Raw genomic sequence first — 23,889 nt, 5'->3', positions numbered from 1 at the left:
CATCTCTGTTATCATTTTGGACTTACAAACTTAGACTCACCTGTTAATGTTTTTTTACCTGCTTTAACTGCTCAATAACTCATTTCTTTTTCTTAACTAATAAATCTTTAGTTAGTTTACCGGAGAAATTGTCTGCAAGCATTGTCTTTGGTGAGGGATTGAGAGTATGCATTGACTGACCCTTTGTGGTTAGGAGTAAGCTAAAGGTTTTAATAACCTTTTATCACTAAGTTCAGTTTGTCTGGGTGGTAAGACAGGCTGGAGGGTCTCAGGTAAGACTCGTATAGCGATCCAGGAGTGCACAGTTGTTACTGGTGTGATGAAATATAATTATAGAATATACCACCAATTTGGGTTGTTGGCCCCATTCTAACAGTCTAACCTAAGATTGGGACTCGCAGTTATGAGCTACTCAAGACAGCATGACAGAAGTAGAAGCTGCTTTTTCCCCTCAGCAGAAGACACAGAGGATGACCAATGGCAGCAACACTGTCTTCCTTTCCTTAGGGATGAATCCCACAGGGCACAAAGGAATTAAAGGATTCAGAATAATGTAATTTATGCCTCTTTGATCTAGGAAAGATGACCACTGGGAGTATGACTAGCCCCTACTCCTGTCCCTGAACTTCAAGGACCCCATTTGTCTGTATACAGAAAGTTATGGAAAAAGAATAATTCTTCTCCAAGTCTGCATGAAGACCACTATCTACATCCCGCAGAAAAGAGAAAATCCCCATTTCTCCCATGTCCTCTTCAGCTCAAGAGAAAAAAAATCCCCAGGCAGCCACATGGAGAAAGAGGCTTCTAAGCTGAATGATTGAGTAGGTGCAAGGAAGAGAAAAAGAAAAACAGGGAGTTGGGGTGACAAAAGGAGCAAATAATTGAGTTGGGCTGGGGGGAAAAAAAACTAGCAAATGAATGAGTTGTGGTGGGGCAAATCAAAGGAGGTGAGTGAATGACGAATGTTGGTGGGGCAAGAGAGCATGTGAGTGAATGAGTGGTGACAGTGACATCAGAAAGTGAGCTAATTCACAAGTAGAGACAGATCTAGAGATGCTGTGTGTACAGATTTCTTCAGCAGAGTAGAAGACACTGGAGGGGCCAGCACAGACTCTGTGCCTGGTCTCTGTTGTCCCAAATTTGATCATCCACTCTCATGCCTATAGTATTGCTTGTCTGTTATCCTACTGGGTGAAATATGATTACATGACCAAAAGTTAGAGTGATCTTGTTAGGATTTTTTTTTAATCTAAACAAGCTGGTGAAAAAAAGAGAGGACATTGAGAGGTGAAGTATCAGGGAACGAAGAAAAAGTGAATAAGCAGAATGTAAGATGAGGGTGTGCTCATCTTGCATCTCATCCTGGGCTTTGTAAAACCTCACTGCTGCCCTGCACGTCTCAAGAAGTCATATGTATTTCCCTACCATACCTTGTAAAACTGGTCAGACAGGAATCCAAAGTGACACTCTGTTACTCAAGTTCTGCAGACTGTCAAGTTAATTAGAATTCCAATAACTATCTGGAATGTGACTTAGGTTCCCCTGTCTTTTGGATGACCTGAGTGCTTTAGGGTTCAGCTAAGTGCATGACAAAAGGTACATAGATCATATGTACAATAACATTAAGGGCTAGATTGTGCCTTAGACTGCACACCCGCACAGGCACATGGAGAGTAAAACTCTCTCTTGCACTCCTGAACAGCTTTCCTGGACCATGGCCCTGAGTGGACATAATTAAGAAGGCACCACACACCTGCTGTTCCTTTTCTGAGGAGAAGGGTAAAAAGAACGTGGGAACTGGTGAGAGCCTTTACCCCTGACAATATACGGGCCAGCAGACCTGAGCCAGTACAGGAGCAGAACATTTGCTGCTGGGAATTGTGACTCAGAGCCATGATTCCTTCCCTGTGCTGATCCCGGGTGGCAAAGCTACACAACACCCCACACACAGGGCTTATGACTAAGTTACAATCTAGCTCTGATACGTTGATTGTGTCTCCTTATGAAATAGTTTAAGATCAAGATTTCAAACTCTTAACCACTGCTCATGCCTCTCACTTATCATGCTAAGTCAGCATTATTGTCCATCAGAACTTAAAAATTACACAATTCTAGTTGCTATCTTGTCTTTCCCCCCTCTTTAAAATTCCCCACATGATTTTAGTAGCTTCTGTTCTGAAAGACATGCCAGCAAGTGAACTTATCCAGGAGATTAGCTTTACCCCTAGCCCTAATTCAAGACACCAGAGCAATTACACTTTCCATTCTGCTGGTTCCTTGAAGGAAAGAACGAATCTCCTCTCCCACAAAAAGTGAAAAATTTAAGAGAGAAGCAACTACTTTAAGCAGAATGTATGTTAGTGGTGCATGACATACAAGCCTCATCTAAACAAAACTCCTAATTTTCTGTAGGCAGGCAAAACAAAACCCAAGTCCTGTGTCAAAGTGATTATGTAAAATCAATACAAATAGGAGCATAGGGCTAACTAATTATGGGTTAATATAATTCTTCTTACGAATGGAAAGTTTTAATTTCTGGGCATCTATCTCAGCTATGCTGGTCATACTCTGGTTCAAAATAAGCACTAAATATAAATATCTGCCTCTTAATACCCAAATATAGAATCAAATCAGCTTCTTACTGACAATGTGGAGACAACAAATATCATCTGCCATGCAGTTTTTCCAAAGTGGATACTGCTACCTATATTATACTTGCAGCAATGTAGTTGTATGTCTGCATCTAAGAAAAGGGAAAACAGCAATGTTATACCTTTGGGATAGTACTAAATGTGACTAATATTGTAAAACATTGCACTAGATGGAATCTTTCTGGACTATCAGATTCCCTACAGAGAATAGATTTCCTCTATTCCAAAAATGGGGTGAGGGAAAATGCGGGTCAGAAATTAGTCATAAAACATTGTTTCAGATTATATTGTGGGATGTATTGCGGCTCCAATAAGCTAACAAGCAGTTAATGCTGATGTATTATTCACTTGACGATCTAAAACATACTAAATGCTCCATGATATGCTGGAGGCAAGTATGGATGACCTAGAACTTCAATTCACATGCTGTGGAAGCACCTGACACTGACTACTTTCTGATCATACAACCAACATAGTAAGAGATCCAGTCCCCTCCATTGGTATAATTAATAAGACCCTCATCCTGGAAGGAGCTGCATGCAGATGGATTCCTACACCCACTGGAGCCAGTCTTTTGAATGGGTATTCAAAGAGGTGGTGTCGGGGAGCAGTTTTTAGGGATTTTTTGTACTTTGTATGTCGGTTCTGATGCGTCTTGCTGTACTTTTAGTCTTTTGTCAAGGAATGTGATAAGTGTCTATAAATTTTTAAAATCAATAAATTCAGTAAGATGAATTCCAATGCTTTTTACTGATTGTGAGCGTTTGTTTAGCAAATGTGTCACAATGTTCATCTCTTTCCACCCCTTACTAGGCCAATAGAAGGCACTCAAGTGATTATAGTCAATTATTTGCATGCATCACCATTTTACCATGCAGTGACCATACATCTTTTTTAGCAAAATTGTACTTGACTAGTCTTGACTGTTAGGCCCTGATCCTGCAACTGTTTTGTGCAGGTGGAACCTTACTTTAGCTTCCTTGTATGTGGGCACTGATATCTTTAGTTACCTGAGCACAGGACTTACTGCCTCATTCAGAGCATAGGACAAGGTAGTGGGTTGCAAGAAGAGAAAGGATGTTCTATTATAGTTAAGGCACTGGACTAGGTTCTAGGAGAGTTGGGTTCTATTCCTGGCTTTGTGCCACAGACTTCCTGTGTGATGTTGGTCAGGATGTATGGGTAACCTTAATTCTGGCATCTCTTAGTTTGAGTGGCTTTGCGACCTTAATGTTCTCTTAAGTCAAATATCTTGGTTTAGGTTTTGGGGGGGGGCTTGGTGTGTGAAGTATTATGCTACCTATCACAGAAAATCATAGTCAAGGTGTTTGAAGTGAAGAATCTCCACTCGGTGGCCACTTTTGAAAGTTTGACTGCAAATGAACAGTTTTCTTAAGATGTTCTTTCTTTAGGTATCTATTTAACTATTTCCAGCACATAAAAGGTGATTGGGTAATACACATTTTTCCTCCATCTCTTCATCCGATCAATGCTATTTCTTGGTTTCTGAAAACATGACTCACAACTGACTGGCATTTAGCAGTCTGCTGTTGTTTTCTCATGTAAAATGTGAAATTAATTCTGGAAATTGCTCATTCTGGCTTCCTGCACATGCAGTGAATTCACAACACACCCTTCCTGTAGAATTTGACATGCACTGCATATTGTATTATTCATTCAGATCCTTTTATTTTAATACAAACATCCGTTTGATATACTGTAATTTATCTTGCAACTCTCCAAGGTGCTAAGTGTCCCCCTTCTATGGTTTTAGCCTAATTTAAATAAAGGTCACCAAAATTAAATGTGGACCATCTCCAGAAGTGTAATTAAACTGAACACTACAAAATTATGGCTCGAACTCCAATGGTTTAAAAAAAAACAAAAAAACCAAAACTCTTCACCTGATTGTGCCCCAGTGTTTGCACATAGAAGAACCCTTTCACAGAAGAACCCTTTCACACCTTCTGTATGGAACACACCCATTCTGCATGGAAGAGGGGGAAGTCAGCTATGTCCATGTCCCATCTCAATACAGTCAGTTTTTGCTGAGGTTGTGACAGGATGGAGCAAGCTGGGACGGGCCCCTCTTGAAGTGGTTGGGGTACATAGCAGTCCTCCTGAGACTAGTTAGGAAAAGACTACTACCTTTTCTGCAAGGCACCACCATGCTAGTAAAGTGAGTCACAGCTAGGGAGTACTCTGCAGTCTGGTTCCATGAGAACTGCCATGGAGAAAGGGGAACTGGCATAATTCTAGAGAAGCCCTATAGAATTCAATAGCAATAAAATAATAGAGTCCAACAGAATGTAGTCAAAAGTCCTATAGAAAGAAGATCCTTCTCTAGGGGTTTTTGAACCATCCTATGAGATGGCATAGCAAAGTTATAATTCTTAATTAAATTCTACAGGATAGGTAAAAAAAATCCACCAATGGAATATGCTTTAAAAAAAAAAAAACACCACCCCCCCCCACAACCCATGACCTTTCTATAGACCTTTCCCAGAAAGAAGAGCCAGCATGGGACCCTCATCATTTGTGGATCCCCTAGGATCTGCAGGGCCCGGACCTCCAACTCATTCTGTGTTGTGGGGAACCCCCTAACTCCTGATGGAACAATGTCAGAGAAACTTTGCACAGTAACCTCATGGAGTCTCCTCCTCACTTTAGTCTTCTACCTTGGGAGGGAATGATCTGACTTTAGTTAAGGATGACCAATTATGTAAATAAAAACTAAAACAAAATGCTATGGTGTAACAATTTATGGTCCTGATCCTGCTAGTACTGTGCACAGAAATCCCTTTGGCATAACTTCAATTGGACTAAGGCACCCCATTTTAGTTGCTCAGCTTAAAGCAATTGTCAGAGTTATACCAGATACCTTTCTTATACTAGACTTTCATGTAACAATCTTTTATGTTCTGTTAGCAGAAGTTGTCTCTTCTATACAAATGAGTCTTCGATTTTTTCATTTGCGCAATAATTAATAGGCTAATTCTTGCTCCCACTGAAGTCAATGGGCATTTTGCCACTTGTGGGGGGGAGGGGGAGAAGGCCTTTAGCCCTCATAATGTTTACTCATAATATACTTAGCTGAGGTAGCTAGCACATCAAATTCAATAAAAAGTTTATATTTAGTGTTTAGAGCATAGCTTGGGCTTTTGTCTATTATTTTGTTTATTCAAAAAAAAAGTTTTCGTTTTTGTTTTTTTATTGAGCACTAATAGTTATGTATTTTTTTTTAAAAAAACCTACAACATTACTTTTGAGTCTTTGAAAGAAATTCAACTGAAGTGTAAGTGGCCATAATCACTTAATAGAACAGGATTGTTTTGCTGGCAAAACAGTCTTCTCTCACCCTATGGGAAAGGCAAAGACCATTATGGCATTCTCAGCTGTGTATTTTATAAACCAAGGACAATATGTAGGTTATAATTAAGCAAAGTATTACAGTGCTTTGTCACAAATCAGAAAATTCTTATGAAGGGCTGGTTTGTTCCCATTTTATTGTGATGATGTGTCAGTTTTAAGGTATATTTGGTTGCTTCAGTTCACACAGACTTAAAAGTTTCTGCCTATAGTTCACTTGCATGAGTATTCTGGGATTTACCTCAAAATGAATTTGTCACAAGTAACACATTAGTAATTCCTAACAAATAAACATTTGCTGACTGTCACAGGGTTCACTTACCGCTGGTGGCACCTTCTCCTGGCATTAGCTCTTGCCATACCACCAGAGAAGGACAGCATATATCTACCGGTCATCTTTCACCCTGTGGCCAGTCTCACTCCTGCAGCTGCAGCTTCCTGTTTGTGACTTGGCACAGGTCACAAAGGTCCTCCCCTTCCAGGGAAATGAAAGTCCTTCCGGACCAGCTGTCTGTCTGACATCTCCAATGCCCTGCACCACTTCCCAATGGCTCATATGGGAACCCAGGCCCTCCCTCTACACTGGGTTTCAGCCCACAGATTCTATAAGAAGCAGCCAAAGTTTGTAGACTCCTGTCCCTAGCTGCTGTTTTCCTGGGCTTCTTCCTATTTATCTGACTTCCCCTCTTTCTGGGTTTAACCAGCCCAAGCTTCCTCCTCCCCAGAAGTGACTGTAGGCTACTGCCTTACAGCCCCTTATGCTTCCAATTTCCTCTCTTTTGTAGAAGCCCTGCCTTTCTCTCACAGGTGAGCTTTTCTAATTAGTTGCCTCCAGCCTAAAACTCCCCCTTTTGCAACCTAATGTGCTGATTGGGCCCACTTGGCCCAATTCATCTCTTGCAGGGCCAGTCTGGGGAACACACCCCATCACAGTGGCTCTACTAAAGTGTAATATTTGGTGTTTTTCTTTAGGCTGGGGCTCCTGGAATCATGTTTATGCAAGAACCTAAGCTTTCATTTTAAAAGGTTTCTATCCTTCCTAGTTAGAGAAAGCTTGAGAACACAAACCACCAAGGCTCAAAACACACAAAGCAAATTAGAAATCTCCCCTCCGCAGGCCACCACTACATGAGTGAAGGAGTTGTTAACTTGCTCCTTTGCTTCTCCTCCTCACACAGAGATTCATGGGAGAAGTTGCTTGCTACTAATCTAGACCTTCACCCCAAATTTCATAAAGCATGTCTGTGGAAGTGGACATGTATCCTCTCGCTAACCATATCCAAAATTCTTAAGCTGTCCCTCTCTATAGTCCTGTGTAATCACGGCAAACAAGAAATCAGTACGGCCACAAGAAGATTAAAAAAAAAAAACAATGGTTATGCAGCTTGTCCCAAAATACAGACAGTTCTGCTCAACACTTTTAGCCCTTTTGAGGCTGTGACTGAACTGGCTGTTTCTCACTCAGTTGCTACCAAGGGAACTCCCTTCCTTCTATATACACATCCCTTTCATCATAATTATGAGTCCATTAGGGACACCAAATGTATTACCTGCACCCTATTAGGGGGCCGAGGTTTTACAGTAACAAACAATGAGAAAGAGGTGAGGCAGCAGGATTGATTGGTTTTCCTGTAGCTTCTGCTGTCTTGCGGTAGACAGCTGTACCCTCTCTCTCTCTGTCTCCTTACCAGTGACTGTCTGCCTAACCCCAATGTGAAATATAAAGATTAGTATGAGGAGGGAGCCCAGAACCTTATTCTTCTGTTACCACCCTTCCTCATCCAGCAAGGGGAAGCATACTCCTCTAACAGACTTCCAAACACAGGTCCAGGAAAAGCCAGCAGTCAGGAAAGATCCACCTACCTCAAGAACTAGAGAGGATTCATCCCTGGCTTCCACTCAATCCACTAACAAAGAGAACCCCACCCATCCAAGCACCCCACAGCCAGCCTGGACCTGACCTGCCAGCCTGGACACCCATCTGCCACTATGGCTACTGCTGTTGCAGAGAACAACTGCCTGATAGGGAAGCCTCCAAGAAGTGTCTAGGGGAAGAAGCTTGATGCAGACCTGAGTGTCACACATATTGGGCATGACACTCAACTGCCCCTCCCCATCATGTGTCCCAGCAACACAGCGGGGAGCTCATGCAATTAGCATGCTGCAAGAGGAAGCAGCAATTTTCCTGAATTTGCTCCTCCTAGCCACCATGGATGCTTAGAGTGCCAGATCTGAAAGGGGAGAAGATGGTCTCTCCAGTGCTCTCAATGTGGCCCCTGCTGGACCATGGAGGAAGCAGTGACTTGAATCCAGGAGGTTGAGGGACAGATCAGGGCCTGGTGGGACAGGACACTGGTGTCACAAGGCCCCAGATGCAGAATAGGTTAAGGACCCCCTTCCTGATTCCAAAAGTCAAATTTTGCTTACCCCAACCTCCCCAAAACTCTCCACTCACCCCATAGCTCACCACCATCTCACCACCCTGCTGCTCACCTGCTGCCCCGGGACCATCCTGGCCATTCACTGGTACCCCCTTTGCTCCCATCCTGGGCAAGGGCAGCACCTCCCAATCCTGGCCACCCAGCAGCTCCTTTTGCTCCCATCGCCCAGCCCACACTCACACCACACAGACCAAATTTGAGTGATGAGTGGCATTGCAAACTGGCGCACCTGGTCACAGCCCCACTCAGGTTCAGCCTAACCCAACCTCTGTCATGACGGAAGGGCAACCAGGCCAGCTGTGAGTGGTGCTGTGACCCCATGCATCAGGTTGTAATGCCACTCAAATTTGGCTCTGCCATCCCCCCATCACAACAGAGGGGCAAGTGGGCCACACCTGCGTGCATCCGGTCAAACAGCAAATCAAACAGCTGGCAAGTTCTCACTAACCTTCTCCTTTGGCGGTTGGTGGCAAAAATCCTTGGTGACTTCTGTTAACCTAATGCAACATTTTGGCTGGTATCTGCTGAGACATAAAGAACCCCCCAAAATGCAATGGTACAGGGTGTCACTACCATGCCCTTGTGCCCTGTAGCTGGTCAGCATAACACAGAAAGTAGGCGATACTAGTGGAGGAAGGAACACAACCAGGGATGCTGGAGGATTCATTTATTCACATGTCTCCTGGGCAGCCTCCACCAGCAAGACTTCTATAAAGTTCTGACCACAGTTTAAAGCTTCCTCTTCCAATGGTATATCTTGGTGGAGAACAATGATGCAAACACCATCTCCTCCTCCAGGAATAAAGTCTCTCTCTGGACACAGCAGCCCCTTATGACACAGGGCAGCATCAAGAGTGGAAGTGAATTAAACTGGTTAAGATACTTTTTTCCTACTTTTTGTTTTAATAAGCTTAAAAAGCAATATACTTACATCTGAGGTAGGACACAATATAGCAACACTACTTCCTGTCCTAAACAATGGACTTTACTTTTACAACTCATATCAAAACCCCACATGATTTATAATGTTGAGCAGAGGTAAATGCTTTGCCTGACCAGTCAAAGCTCTGCACGTATCAAAGAACTTGATACATTTAATTTGAAGAAAACAGAGAGCCAAATAAATAATCTATAGGAAGTGACAAAAACACTCACTAGGTGGAGCCATTACAACAATTATATAGCATTTCATTAATCTCTGAATGCTAGAACCTCCATAATTCCCAAATGATACACTAAATTACAAGTACTATAAAAGGTACTTTATTTTCTGAGTTAAAAATTAGCTATTTCCACAAACATTTTAAACGCAAGAAAATATATTTCCAAGATTTTAATTTATTCTGGAGGAGTGTACACCTTTAATAAGTCATCATGCAAATTGTACATGCAGTATATTTTACTCCAACCACATAGACCTCAAGGATTCAAGCTGTGTGGATGGATGTCTGAATCCAGCCCTCAAACGGAGGTAAGGATGCAGGACCACTGCACAGCTCCCCTTCCCTTCACAGCTGCTATTCCAGCATATGGGCTGGAATAGCGATCATGTCTCTTCTGCCCAAGTTTCATCGGCTGCGTGAGGGCTATGGGATCGTTGAACACATGGATCTGTAACCCTCTCCTCTGGCCTGTCCCCAGTATAACTCTGTGTGGTCTTAAGTAGCAGTCTATGCAGGGAGACCTTCAGGGATGCCCTTTCTGCAGTGTGTAGTGGGTACCTTTTAATGGCTGCCTTACCCACAACCCCCAAGTGCAGCCTTTTGTGGCATTACTAAATGGTGCCTTGCTTTGTCACATCACCCTACATGTGAATTTCACTACACGTCAGTTAGGAACAGTATAAGTAAAATAATGAGACACAACAAAAGAAGCCAAAGTCTTGGAGTATCCTTGAATTCTGCTATTGAATGTAGTTAAAAATTTTAAACAGAATTAAAATAGTTCTGCTAAAAGTTATGTGGTTATTTCTACAATGAAGAAACAAAGTATTAAAATTATACATAGGAAAATAAAGTTTTTCCTCCCTGTCTTGCCAGGTATGTTGAGTGAATTAAAAAAATTCAAATTAGAAAAGATACATCAGTCCCAATCCTGCAATCACATACATACTTTGAGGACTCCTCACGAGTAAAAATAAGCACATGTATGGACTGGAGCTTCAGTCTCAGGAATGCCTTCTGAATTGAATTGCCAACAATTACGTGGACTGACTTTTGTTAACCTAGTGCAACATTTTGGCTGGTATCTGCTGAGACAAAAAGAACCCCCATAATTGAATAAATAATGGAGGAAAACTGAATATTGTTCAAATTTTAAAATAATTCCACCATGTTTGAAACATTTCCATGTACACTTGAAGTGCTCAGACTTCATGAACATTGGTACAAAAAGCACATTTTAATCTCAAATCCTTGAATATTTGCTGAAAGCCGATTTCTATTTGTATATTAATTTGTGATTCACAATTTAAGTGTTGGCTGGTTACATAAATAGTCATACCCAGGAATAAAAATACCACCACATGGCTTGTATAGCTAAACATTGAAGTGTGAATTTTGAAGTTTGAAAACTGAGTATTTGCAGCAAATGGTTCAGGAACTGATAACCCAAGGAATAAAACTGCAAGGAAATTCATAGTTTTGAATAATGAATAACTTCAGGAGTTGGAAACTGACTTATGGACATTTTGTGAACAAAATTTTTGATGAATACTTTGTGATAAATTCACTCAGCAATCCTGATATGCTGCAAAATGAGAATTTCTATGCATCTGTATTCTGTCCAAGACCAGCCCCCACCCACAGCCCCCCATATAATCTCTACTAAGGCCATGATTCAGGAAAGCACGTGGTTCTGTCCATCAGTACTCAGGAAAGCACTTACAAACAGGCTTAAAGTTAAGCACATGCTTAAGTGCTGTTCTGATTAAGGATGCCTTTTCCTGACTTGGGGCCTATGAGCAGGAATAATCTTCAGGGGGTTCAGGAACTTAAATCACACACACACAAACATGCAAGCCCTGTCTCCTATATCCTAGATTAGCCCTTTCATGACTCCTATCATACGTGGTTCTGGGCTGCAATCCTTCTGAGATGTTTCAAATAGCAAAACTAACTTCTACCTCATGTCCCCACCACTAGGTTTGGGCTTATTGTAAGTGCTAGCCAATATACTGCCCTTAATGTACAAGGACCAATAATTTGATACAACTTCTCACATACCATCAAATTCCATGACATGGGCCAAATTATACTCAGTGACATTGGTGTAAATCCAGAGTAAGTTTAAAATCTAGCACCACTGTTCAAAGATTTTACAGAATAACATCTGGTTTCTTGAGAACATTCTAAAACATCAAAGACTTAATCTATACCAACTCTCCCGCCATACATAAAACAAAACCCAATTGACATTTCTTAGTATATTACACTTAATGTGCAACTAAGAAAACAGGCTCTTTGCTTTAAGAATTCATCTGATATAAGACAAATCTGCCTCTATTAGTAATTTTCTGTATGATTTAGTCTCAATGTTCTAATCAATGCAGCCCTGTCAGAGCCCCCGATGCTGAAAATGATGAAATATGATTTTTTTAAGTCATAAAAAGTGCATATGATATCTGCTTCTCTCCCCCCCACACACACACACCACTTAGATCATCAATTTAATGATTTCCGGTTGCCTGACTCTGGGCCACACCATGCCAACAATTTCTAAGCAGAACTCTCCATTGATTTTGATGTGGCTCTGCTTAAGATCGATAGCAAGATATGGTCTGCTATATCTTTCTTCCAAACAAAAGAAACTACAGAGTTCCAGTTAAGTCATTTAAATTACAGTACATTTTTGCCATTAATGTGAAACCAGTGTAAATTGAGAGATGAGTTTTGGACTAAAAGTATCTAATATTCTTGTTTATGAAGTTTGCACATGTAATAAGGCTAGTGTATACACCCCTGTCCATACTTACATCCACACAGGCAGATTTCTGCATCTATGCGGTGCCTTGTTGAAGGGAATGTGACTGTGTGGATGCAATTGCAGGATCCGGGCTCCAGGGGGTAACCGGTAGGTTTATGCTTAGTTTAAATTTATGCTTTCTAATTAAAATATTCCATATGTAATTCCCAAATTTGTGAGCTATATAGTGTAATTGAAAATTTCTGCACAGGAATTCCCAATTAAAAAAACAACACAACATTGTAGAAGTTAACCTTGAGAAGACCGGTGTTTTCCAGATTCATAGACAGAGGAATACTTTGAAGGACATATACCAACATGCTCTGCCCACACTATGGTGAAAGCATGCTTGCAACAACCATGTTTAAGGATGATTGTTGCTAGCAGGTTTCTAGTATGGCTTCCCTGATCATTATGGAGAACAATATTGTTCTTATAGCTTTGTTTTAACATTGTTGGGTAGATGACTGTATCTACATACAAGAAAGTGTATAGCATGGTTTTATAACAGAATTATAACCAATATGCTTGTCCACGCTGCTTAGTTTAACTGATCTTTAGATCTTTGTTAGTAACTGAGCCTCATTCACATTTATGCCAAGACTTCTTGCATAAAGGGGCCTTAGTATTAAGGAAAATCAGGTCTAATTATGTTTAAATACACAGAAGTAGGCTGGAAAGAGCCTCACATATAATCAAATCCAACCTCCAAATCGAAAACTTCCCTTCTTTGTATTTCCAACCCCAACAACTCAAAAATCATAAGTCACCCCCTAAAAATGGTATTAAAAAAAAAATCACAAGATTTTAAAATAAACATAGGGTTCTCTGTATTTGCCTCCTGGCTTTTTAAGAGTTATGAGCTATGATTTCAAACTATTCTCTGCAATCAGGACTAGAAACTTACTTATTTTTTAAAAAGAAGGAGAGCTAAGATTCTCATGTAATTCCAGGACTGGGATTTTAAGCAAGTACCAAAAAAAATCATGCTAAATTGTGAGAGTTGCTGTCACAGAGTCCACTCACAGCACATGGCACCCCCTCCGAACCATCCTCTCTACCAATTGTCTCTCTTGCTCCCCTCTCTCTCCTGGAGCTGCAGCTTCCTGTTTGTGGCTTGGCCTTCCGGACAGGTCACTAAAATCCTCCCCTTGCAGGGAAGTCAAAGTCCTTCCAGACCCACCATCCAGCTGATGTCTCCAATGCTCTGTGCCACCTCCCAGTGGCTGGTAGGAGAACCCAGGCCCACCCTCTACACTGGGTTCCAGCCCAGGCCCACTATAACAAGCAGCCAAGGTCTGTAGCTTGCTGCTGTTTCCTTGATCTTCAACCTACCTTATCTAGCTTTCCCCAACTTTCTGGGTTTGCCAACTCAAGCGCCCTCCTTCCAGAAGGTAATTATAAACTACTTCCTTACAGCCTCTTGCTGCTCACTGTTCCTGAGCTTTATACAGGCCCCTCCTGTTCCTGCCCAGATGAACCCCTTTTCAGTAAGTGGCCTAATCCCTGACTCCTTCTTCAGATGCAGCCTGGGCAGGAAATTGGCCTGCTTAGCCACTTTAACCCCTCCAGGCCTTATGTGGGGTAGATACCCCAACCACAGTTTCCTACGTGGTTTCCTTCAAAAAACAACCACAAACTCTCTGACACTTTCTCTATTGGTCTCCTGAGGCTATCATTTAAACTTCTTTCCAAAGTTTCTAACAAAACAAAGAGACATTCTATTGTAACTGATTATTTCTATACCAACTGCAGAACTACAGAGAAACGTTTGAATACATACCGTGGAAAACTAAAGATGAAAATGTTTCTGACGCAGAACTCAGTACTAGCATGAAGGAACAGGTGTAATTATGAACAATTGACATAGGCATTTTGTGCAATCTTTTATACTCAAATTATATTAGATAAACAGAATCTTGATAAGCAGTAATACCACAGTTATTGTACCACAGTTTCAGTTACAGTGTAAACAAGGCCTGAATGTCTGCAGCCTCCACAAGATTAACAATGGTTTTAATGAGCTAACTGTGTTGCACGGGAATGAGCCAGGATTTCAGCTGATGAGTGTGTAACTAATTAGATCAAGGCAAACTGAAAAAAATAATCAAATATATATTTCCTTCAACAGCCTTGCAATTTCTTATTCTTTGTTTCAGACTTCTTAGAAGCATTGCTTAATTTGTGCTAGGTCTTGCCAGAGCTGAGCCCTGGCACCTCTAGCCTTGGCAGTTCATAGCCCCGGCACATCTGAGCTTCCTTCCTTCCAGTTATGAATGTAAAAAATTGGATTGAGCCCCGGCACCTCTTTCATTACAAATTAAGCACTGCTTAGAATCACAGTACTGTTTGTAGCTATGATTCTGATTTCTGCATACTACACTTTTAAATGTAAGAAATTTGCCTGGCTGCTGAAATGGTATTTTATCATCTCTTGCCTTTTACTTAGATTGCAAGTCCTTTGAGACAAGGACAGTCTTTTTTTGTACTGCGTTTGTACTGCACGCAGCACAGTGGGGGCCTGGGCCATAATTAGGGTTCCGACGCACTATGGTAACACAAAGAAAGAAAGAAAAAGGAGAGTGAGACCTGTCCAGCTTTCTGTCTTCTGGAGAGCTTCTATTTGTTCTTACTTCATCTTCTCTATTCTAAAATAAAAGTCATCTAGACGGAACATGCATGTTTTGTGCTTTGCATATGGAAAACAAAATAAAATAAAAAACCATATAATACCATAAAACAGACTGAAGGGACCAATTTTACATTCCTCTAGGCCACAGCTGCCACTGAAACCAGAATTGGGCCTAGAAGACCAGTGCCTCCCTCTAAAAGAGCCTGAGGCTGTATCCCTGCTCTGTTCTCCCCCACCCACATTCTTGCTGAGATCCCCTCTTTTAAAGAGATTATGGATCCAGCCATCAACTGCAGAAGCCCTGGCAGCATGGCGATCACTGCCAAGGAGATAGACATGAACCACTGCAGTTCCAGAGCAGTACAAAGGAGAAGGGCCTCCATATGCGTAGCCCTAGCCTCTTGCAGATCTCCCATGAACCCAGCAGATCCTGAGGGATCAACAGAGTTTGTAACAGGCCCTACAGCTTATTCTATGTGGGAGACAAACTCTACCCTCCCCTGACAACCTAACTGAAGAGAAACTCTGCAAGAGAACCTCTTCCCTTTTAGTACCCTACAGCTGGTTTTCCCCCCAGGAGGGTGTGATCAGGACAAGTGATTAAAGAAAGAGGGAGTAAGTAATTATTCAAAGTAAGAATTTATGAACTATCTGAAGATTTAAAAAACTCCAGACAAGGAAAAAACATTCTGTATGACTGAAGTTATATAAAATATTTGTGCTGCATAATGAATGTATTTATCCCATTTTAGGGAAAGTGAAGGAAGTACTTAAACTACAACATATAAAAATGAAAGTGACATGCTGATAAAATGTTCCTTTTTTATACACAGTGGGCCAAATTCTACTCCTGCTTACCCTGATGTAAATCCAGACAACCTCACTGGCTTAATTGGATTTACTCGGGATTCAGCGCCAGTGTAAATGAGAAAATAATTTAGGCCACAGAGTGAGGAACATTAAATCCCTAGTTTAAATCTTGTGTATAAAACTATGAAATTGCAACAATAAATTTCCATCAATGTGCTCACAGAAGAGTACTTTAAACATCCATTTCTGGGCCCAGTCCTGGATTCCTTGGGGACCTAATTCTCCTTAGAAGCCACAAAAACATTTGGATCCTCAAGGAATAAAGACTCAGGCCCAGAAATAATTAAACAATAAAGTAAAACTAAATTTAGCAGATTTTAAAAAAAAAATAAAGGATGACAGTGTGCACAAACAACACTCAAGGTCTGAGATTTTCAAAGCAATCTAGACTCACATCTTCCATTAATTTTTAATTACTTAAATGAATTAGATTGCTTTGAAAATCCCAACCAAGATGTTAGAATGGCTATCTTTCTACACAGATGAAGATATTTCAAATGTTTCACTGTTTGAAAAATTAAACAAAAATACTCTTTACAAAAATACGTTATTTGACTGTTGTATATGGACTCAGAACTACCTTCTTTGTGCTTATATTACATTTCCTTTTTTATTGTTTTACTTTTGGCTTTTTAAATCTACTTTGTTCCATGCTTAACACCATCACATTAGGCTAACATATAGAATTCAAGATGCATTATTTAGACATCAACTGTCTTGTAGAAAAAGTAAAAACAATGGGGTGGGGGTTGACAGCTATTTATTTGGTTTTGTAATTTATATCCAATATCACACTCAAAAAGCTACAGTAAAAGAAATTAATGTTGCAAAGTCAAGTATTCAAAAGTTAGAAAATGCCAGAATTAAGGTTGCACGTGCAACCTTAAGTCAGTTCCCTTGTGCACAGACATTATCAAACAGTCTTTCATTACATGATCACGATCTTTAATTACATTATCACATACTATTTTTTCTACAGAACTCCTGCCTACTTCAGTGCACAGGATGGATGGTGCTCACTTAATGAGCAGCCATTCTATATTTTGTTTTCTTCTCATTATTCAGTGTGTAGCCATAGGCCTTATTTACTGCACACTATTCAAACCTTGGTGTGAAGATAGAAATATTAATTTTCTTATGGGTGTTTCTGTGGTCAGAGGCAGATTAAGGTTTCATGGGGCTCTGGGCCAGAGCAAGTGCGGGGCCCCTCCCCACCCCTTCCAGCTGCAGCCTCGCCCACAGCCCTGCCCCTTCCCTCTGCGGCCCCACACCATTCCATCCCTGCCCCACCCCACTGTGGCTCTTCAACCCGTTTGCTCCTTTCTGCCCCCCCCTCCCCCCACTGCAGCCGGAAACTAGAGAAGCTCTGTTTCCCTGCCATGGCCCCAGGGCTGCAGTGTGGAGTGAGAGCTCCCCCAACCCTGAGGCTGCAGCAGGTAGTGAGAGCTCCTCCAATACTAGGGCCTCAGCCAGGGTCTGGGGGTTCCCCCGATGACAATTCTGCCAGGGAGTGGGGTTGGGCTGTGGAGGCTTCCCCCGCCCTACCCAGCACTGCTGCCAGGGAGAGGGGTCAGGGGCTTTCCCTGCCCTGCCCAGTTCTCCTGCCTGGGAGCGGGGTCAGGGTGTGAGGGCCCCCCAGTTGTTTGGGGCCCCTGGGCATGGGCCCCCATCAGCCCAATGACTAATCTGCCACTGTCTAAGGTGCACAACTGTATGTATCTGAATGCTTCACAAATATTCATTTATCTTCACAACAACCGTGTGAAGTATAGTATTCCCATTTTACAGATGGGGAACTGAGACACAGATAAAAACACGCGGCTGGCCTGTGATAGCTGACTCAAGCTCATGGGCTTGGGCTCTGGGACTGTAAGATTGCAGTGCAGACATCCAGCTGGAGCCTGGGAGCTGGGGGCCTGGGACCCTCCCCTCTCTTATTGAAAGAGCACAGGAGAGACAGGCTCTCTGCTCTCAGTTCTGGTGCCCGGCCTTACCACAGCCCAGCCCAGCAGACTTTCCCTAGAATTGGCTTTGCTGCTGTTCTCTTGAGCCTGAAGCATTCTAAGTCACTCTAGCGGGATGGAGCATACACAGTCTAATCAGCCCTGAAAGCTGCGAAGGGCTGGAGCATGCTCATTATAGACACAGTCTTTAGAGACTTTAGCTTCCAAACTCTAAGAAGTCTTGACTGACCATTTGCCAACTGAGAGTTTGCAAAATCCAATAGCTTGGCCAATTTTGGGCAGATTTTAATAGGAACAGGAAAAGGCACATTCCTGATGCAAAGACCACATGCCTGACAAATTTCAAGTCCCTGCTCCAAAGTATGCAGGCACTAGTGCATCTCAAAGAAAAGGCAGCGAGATTATTTTTTTTAATATTCCAAAACAACATATTTTTCCTTAGCCTTGTTCTCAGAAATAGATGAACCATTTTGACTGAAGCCAGACATGGCGCACAGAAAATTTCAGCTTGAACGCTTAAAGTTTGGCAAAGTTATAAGCAACTGAAAATAGGATCTTATTATAATGGGAAGCATCAGACAACCTTAATAAAAAGCCGTGCTACCTGCCCCATCTAGAATTACTTAGATATTTGTTTATACACAATTATTTGACAATTAAAGTGAACTGTTAATTTTTTTTCTGTACATAATATAAGAGATTTCAAAATTGGTCCTAATCTTGAGCCTGTTAGGCATCAAATTCCCATGGAAATGAATGGCTATAGGATCTGGCTCACTGATTGGAAATGTTCAGTTGTTATGATTTGAAATCACTTATGCATTTTCAGAATAAATAAGTAACATAAAAATGATAATATCATACTCAGGTCAACGTCTTCAGTAAACCCCTAGTTTCAAGTGTCAGCAGTATTTCATTCCCATGAGACATCCGAAAGAAGGAAATATCACCAAGAGCAATTATACTTGACTTTAAGGGTCAGCTTGTGTGCTGTCCTTGCTGGGATGTGCACGGCCAGAGGGACACACAAGGCTACAAGGGGTGGCATGGCTCTGCACTACCCTGTTTAAAGCTTATGGCTAAATGCCACAACTTAGCTTTCACCCAGCAAAGTAAGAAATCAATTTTACTCCCCTACTCTATTTTTCCAATTATTTGCTTGTTCGTGCTCCTCCCCAGGCTAACTGAATTCTGTATTTACCAAATACCAAAGCCAAATGATTAAAATTAATGGGTTCACCCAATCACTAATTACTGGCAATTCTACATTACAATCAAGGTAACAGGGTTAGATATTTTTAAAGCCAGGCTGTACTTTTAAAACTTGAAAAACAGTTGTATAGTTTTAGTGGATAAAATGTGTAATCATGGGGCCAGTACTGAAACTTCGTAAGTTGCAGGTGCTTATTATCTCTTGAATCAGACCCTAAGTTTCTCAAGATGGGCAACCAAAATTATGGACACTTGAACATCTGGCTGGGGCACATCACAGATAAGTTTCCCCATTCTTTCATACAGAACACTTCACCTACCTTCCTGCACCGATAAGGTTATTCCAGTTTGGGACAAAATACCTATTCACCCACCCCACTGGGACTAAGTAACCTGTCCCCAGGCTGATGGAGTAGGAATTTGGAACATAGTGATGCTGAAGAGAAGACTCTGTTGCAAAGTCTGGGCTTTGCAGACAAGGGAGCCCAGTGAAATGGAGGTGTAGCTTTGGCTAAACTAGCCCTGATTCACACATTGTGGGATTTGACTCCAAATGACAGATGCATGGATTTGCAGTGAACTTACCAACAAAGTGGTGCTGCTCAGTTTATCTATTATCAAAAACTGGGAGCAGATTCTCTGGGGCTGGAATGGTGTAAAGCAGCCAGAGCATACTGGTAAATCTGGTCCTTTGTTTCTTCATTCTGAATAATGTTCAGCTCATATAAGAACATTGCAGCAACTTCATCTACATAGTGAAAAAGGACACAGAGGATAGCAATTCATGCATGGAATGTTAATGATAACTTTATTATATTTTAGTGTATTATTGGCTTTCAATTTTGTAATCTTACAAGAAAATTTCCGTTTCCACATCTCCATTAAATGTCTGATTCATTTTCTTGGCTCGTGATAATGCTTTAGAGCTACATCACTAAAGAATCAGTATTCTGTATTAGATAAATATAAGACCAAGTGTGATTAACCTATTAACTATTTTTAATTACCTTTTAGTGTTCTTCAGCATTCCATGTTTTTGAGGAAGCAGGGAAAGAATTAGAGTACCTTGATATTATAGGGCATTATAGAGCTATCATATGGATCTAGATTATTCATCATAATTGGCAGGAGTTCTGCTGTAGGGAATCTTGCAACAATATCACAATTTTCTTGCTATAGTGACTGTCATAATGGACACATTTACAGTGTGAATTATGGACAAGAGTGAAAATTTTTATACCTTTATAGCATTTTTATGTTCTGTCTTCCTTTTTGGTAATCAGATCTTGATTAAGAGTTGGAATTAGCACCCAGAAGAATATTAGGATTTCCTGGCTTGGTTCCTCTTGCATGGCTGTCTTCAGTATCTAGGGCAGGCAACAAATAATTCACAGGTTTTACAGTTCTGCTACGCCAAAAAGGTATCCGTCACTTTTAAAAAGTAACTGACTACTTGCAAGGAAGAACATATGGTGATGCAAAGCACAGAAAGAAAAAATACGTATTTAGTTTCCTGGTTTAGACCATGGACATTTAATAACATTTGGGAAAAAATGCAGTTTGACAATCCTTTAGAACGAAAGTAACACAATTACATGAAATATAAACCTTTTAGAACTACAGAAAGAACATATTTATTCTTTAGCAGGAAAGCTAGTAAGTTTGGAAGATGGGCTAGAAAAGTGAACACAGTCCTGCAACCCTGGAACTCCTGTATTCTAGTCTTAGCTTCGTCAATCAAGTGCTCTGTGACCCTGGGAAAATCACCTGAGCCCAGATTTTCAAGTGTTCACTACATTGCCTCAGTTTCTGTATGCCCACCTTACGTCTTCTCTTTAGAGGTGCTGAGCACCCACAATTCCAATAGTAGCTTAGGGGACTCTGTGGATACTCAGCACCTCTGAAAATCAGCCTCTGGGCACTTGAAGTTCGGCACTCAAAAGTTAGCAGATACTTTTGCAATTGTTGACTAACTTAAACCTGTCTGTCTCCATTTCACCCTCTGCAAATAAATTATTATAACATTTACCAGTCTACTTAGGGTGACCAGATAGCAAGTGTGAAAAATTGGGACGGGGATGGGGGGTAATAGGAGCCCATATAAAAAAAAAGACCCAAATATCGGGACTGTTCCTATAAAATCAGGACACCTGGTCACCCTAAGTCTACTGCACAGGAATATTGTGAGGGTTTCGTTAGTTAACAGCTGTATACACTGTGAAGCTGTAAGGCATTAAGCGCTGTTATTGCTTACTAATTGTTTTCCTTTGCTTCCCCACAAGGGGGACTCAGCAGTTCAGGATTAAGAGAATTCTGGTTCCTATTGAGGCTTGTCAGAAACATGCAAGTTGCACTGTGCGCCCAGGTATAAACCAGCTTTCCTCTTCAAACAATAAAATATGTGGATATTAGTATAAGGTACGTTTATTACTAAAACTCCACCATGGCAACAATTGAACTTAGTTGGCTTCCTAAGCTTAGTGCCTTCCCTTACCCTCCCTCACCCAAAGAAAGGTGACAATAAAAGCATTTAAATAATAAAGGTTTCAGAGTAGCAGCCATGTTAGTCTGTATTCACAAAAAGAAAAGGAGTACTTGTGGCACCTTAGAGACTAACAAATTTATTTGAGCATAAGCTTTCGTGAGCTACAGCTCACTTCATTGGATGCATTTGGTGGAAAATACAGTGGGGAGATTTATATACACACACAGCAACCTGAAGCAAATACTCACCCGCAACCACACACCACACAACAGAACCACTAACCCAGGAACCTATCCTTGCAACAAAGCCCGTTGCCAACTTTGTCCACATGTCTATTCGGGGACACCATCACAGGGCCTAATCACATCAGCCACACTATCAGAGGCTCATTCACCTGTGCATCTACCAATGTGATATATGCCATCATGTGCCAGCAATGCCCCTCTGCCATGTACATTGGTCAAACTGGACAGTCTCTACGTAAAAGAATAAATGGACACAAATCAGACGTCAAGAATTATAACATTCAAAAACCAGTTGGAGAACACTTCAATCTCTCCAGTCACTCAATTACAGACCTGAGAGTGGCTATTCTTCAACAAAAAAACTTCAAAAACAGACTCCAACGAGAGACTGCTGAATTGGAATTAATTTACAAACTGGATACAATTAACTTAGGCTTGAATAGAGACTGGGAGTGGATGGGTCATTACACAAAGTAAAACTATTTCCCCATGTTATTTCTCCCCCTCCGCCCCACTGTTCCTCAGACATTCTTGTCAACTGCTGGAAATGGCCCACCTTGATTATCACCACAAAAAGTTTTCTTCCTCTCCCCCCCTCCTGCTGGTGATGGCTCATCTTAAGTGATCACTCTCCTTACAGTGTGTATGATAAAACCCATTGTTTCATGTTCTCTGTGTGTGTATATAAATCTCCCCACTGTATTTTCCACTGAATGCATCTGATGAAGCGAGCTGTATCTGTTAGTCTCTAAGGTGCCACAAGTACTCCTTTTCTTTTTAAATAATAAAGATGCATATTTGATCTCAATTTACAATTAAAATTATATACTTGCCTTTCAAGGAACATAATATAGAACTTCAACTATTAGACTGTACTTTTTTTTTTATTGGAGACCACGCTATCTAAAACCTATCCCTTTCTAAAGACCAATTTCATTCCACCAGGGATTATATTTTCCAAACGTGCTATTGAAATGCTCCAGTGCAGCCCCTTGTGAGCAAATGTATATTACTATGTCTGTAGGGAATGCCTAAGCAAGGTGACAACTTCAAGGGGATGATCTGAAACTCAAAATAAATTTTCTCTAATAGAGAGACAAGGTGGGTGAGGTAATATCTTTTATTTGGACAGCTTTTGTTTGTGAGAGAGACAAGCTTTCGAGCTACACAGAGCTCCTCCTGTTCAGGTAATTTGCTTCGCTTGTTCTGGGTTACAATGCCTGATTTCCATAGCTTGAGCTCCTGTATTCCCTATTTGGCGAAACACCACAGCTTTTGTTCCAAGATGTCCACGTGCCCCCTTTCAGCTCCCACGTTTCTCTAATATATAAATACCAGAGGCTGTATTAAAGTCAGCTTAACAATGTATGGCTGTAAGAAGTTTAAGGACGATTTTTGATGCTGTTTAGAAGATATGGTGACTACTTTCTCCCTACTTTTGCGTTGCAATCTTTAAATAAGTGACCCGCTTTTGCTCAGCCACTGTCTCAGAACGCTGGAATCAAAAAGGTGAGTAAAATCAAAAAGTTGTACACCCATATTTGGCTGTCACGGAGCCGTTATGCCTACAGTGTCTTTGCAACCTGCAGGTTTCTACTCGTTGACATACGCCAATATGTGAGCGTGTGACAGTATTTCTGATAGAAACGGCTCCTACCATATCCGTACCTTCTTCAGAAACAGATCATGAACACTGTTTACAAACAGCAATACATTAAACGTTCCACAAAGATGCTTTGAGTAAAAGCAATCACCATGGGGAGGAGGCAGTGGGGCGTGTCAGTCACTAGAAGAACTTCTAGACCTTGATTTTATTCCTAGGAGCCTTAATAACATTTGGTATTTCTCATACCAAAGTGAAAACCTTGTAGCTGTAATTATAAGAGCTACTCTGGGTATGGCAAAAAGTTTATACGTTTAGCTGCTCCAAATAAACGTTGTCTGGTATGGTGTAAACATAAGATGCACTCTATTTTTCCATTTCTTAGGGAAGCTGCAGGTATAAGTCACGAATGGGGTTGCTTCTTTCCCTCCACTACCGACCGATATGTCTTTGT

The sequence above is a fragment of the Dermochelys coriacea genome, chromosome 4 (assembly GCF_009764565.3).
Source record: "Dermochelys coriacea isolate rDerCor1 chromosome 4, rDerCor1.pri.v4, whole genome shotgun sequence".
Taxonomy (NCBI): Eukaryota; Metazoa; Chordata; order Testudines; family Dermochelyidae; genus Dermochelys; species Dermochelys coriacea.
The sequence above is the reverse complement of the archived record's forward strand: the minus strand, read 5'-3'. Positions refer to the sequence as shown.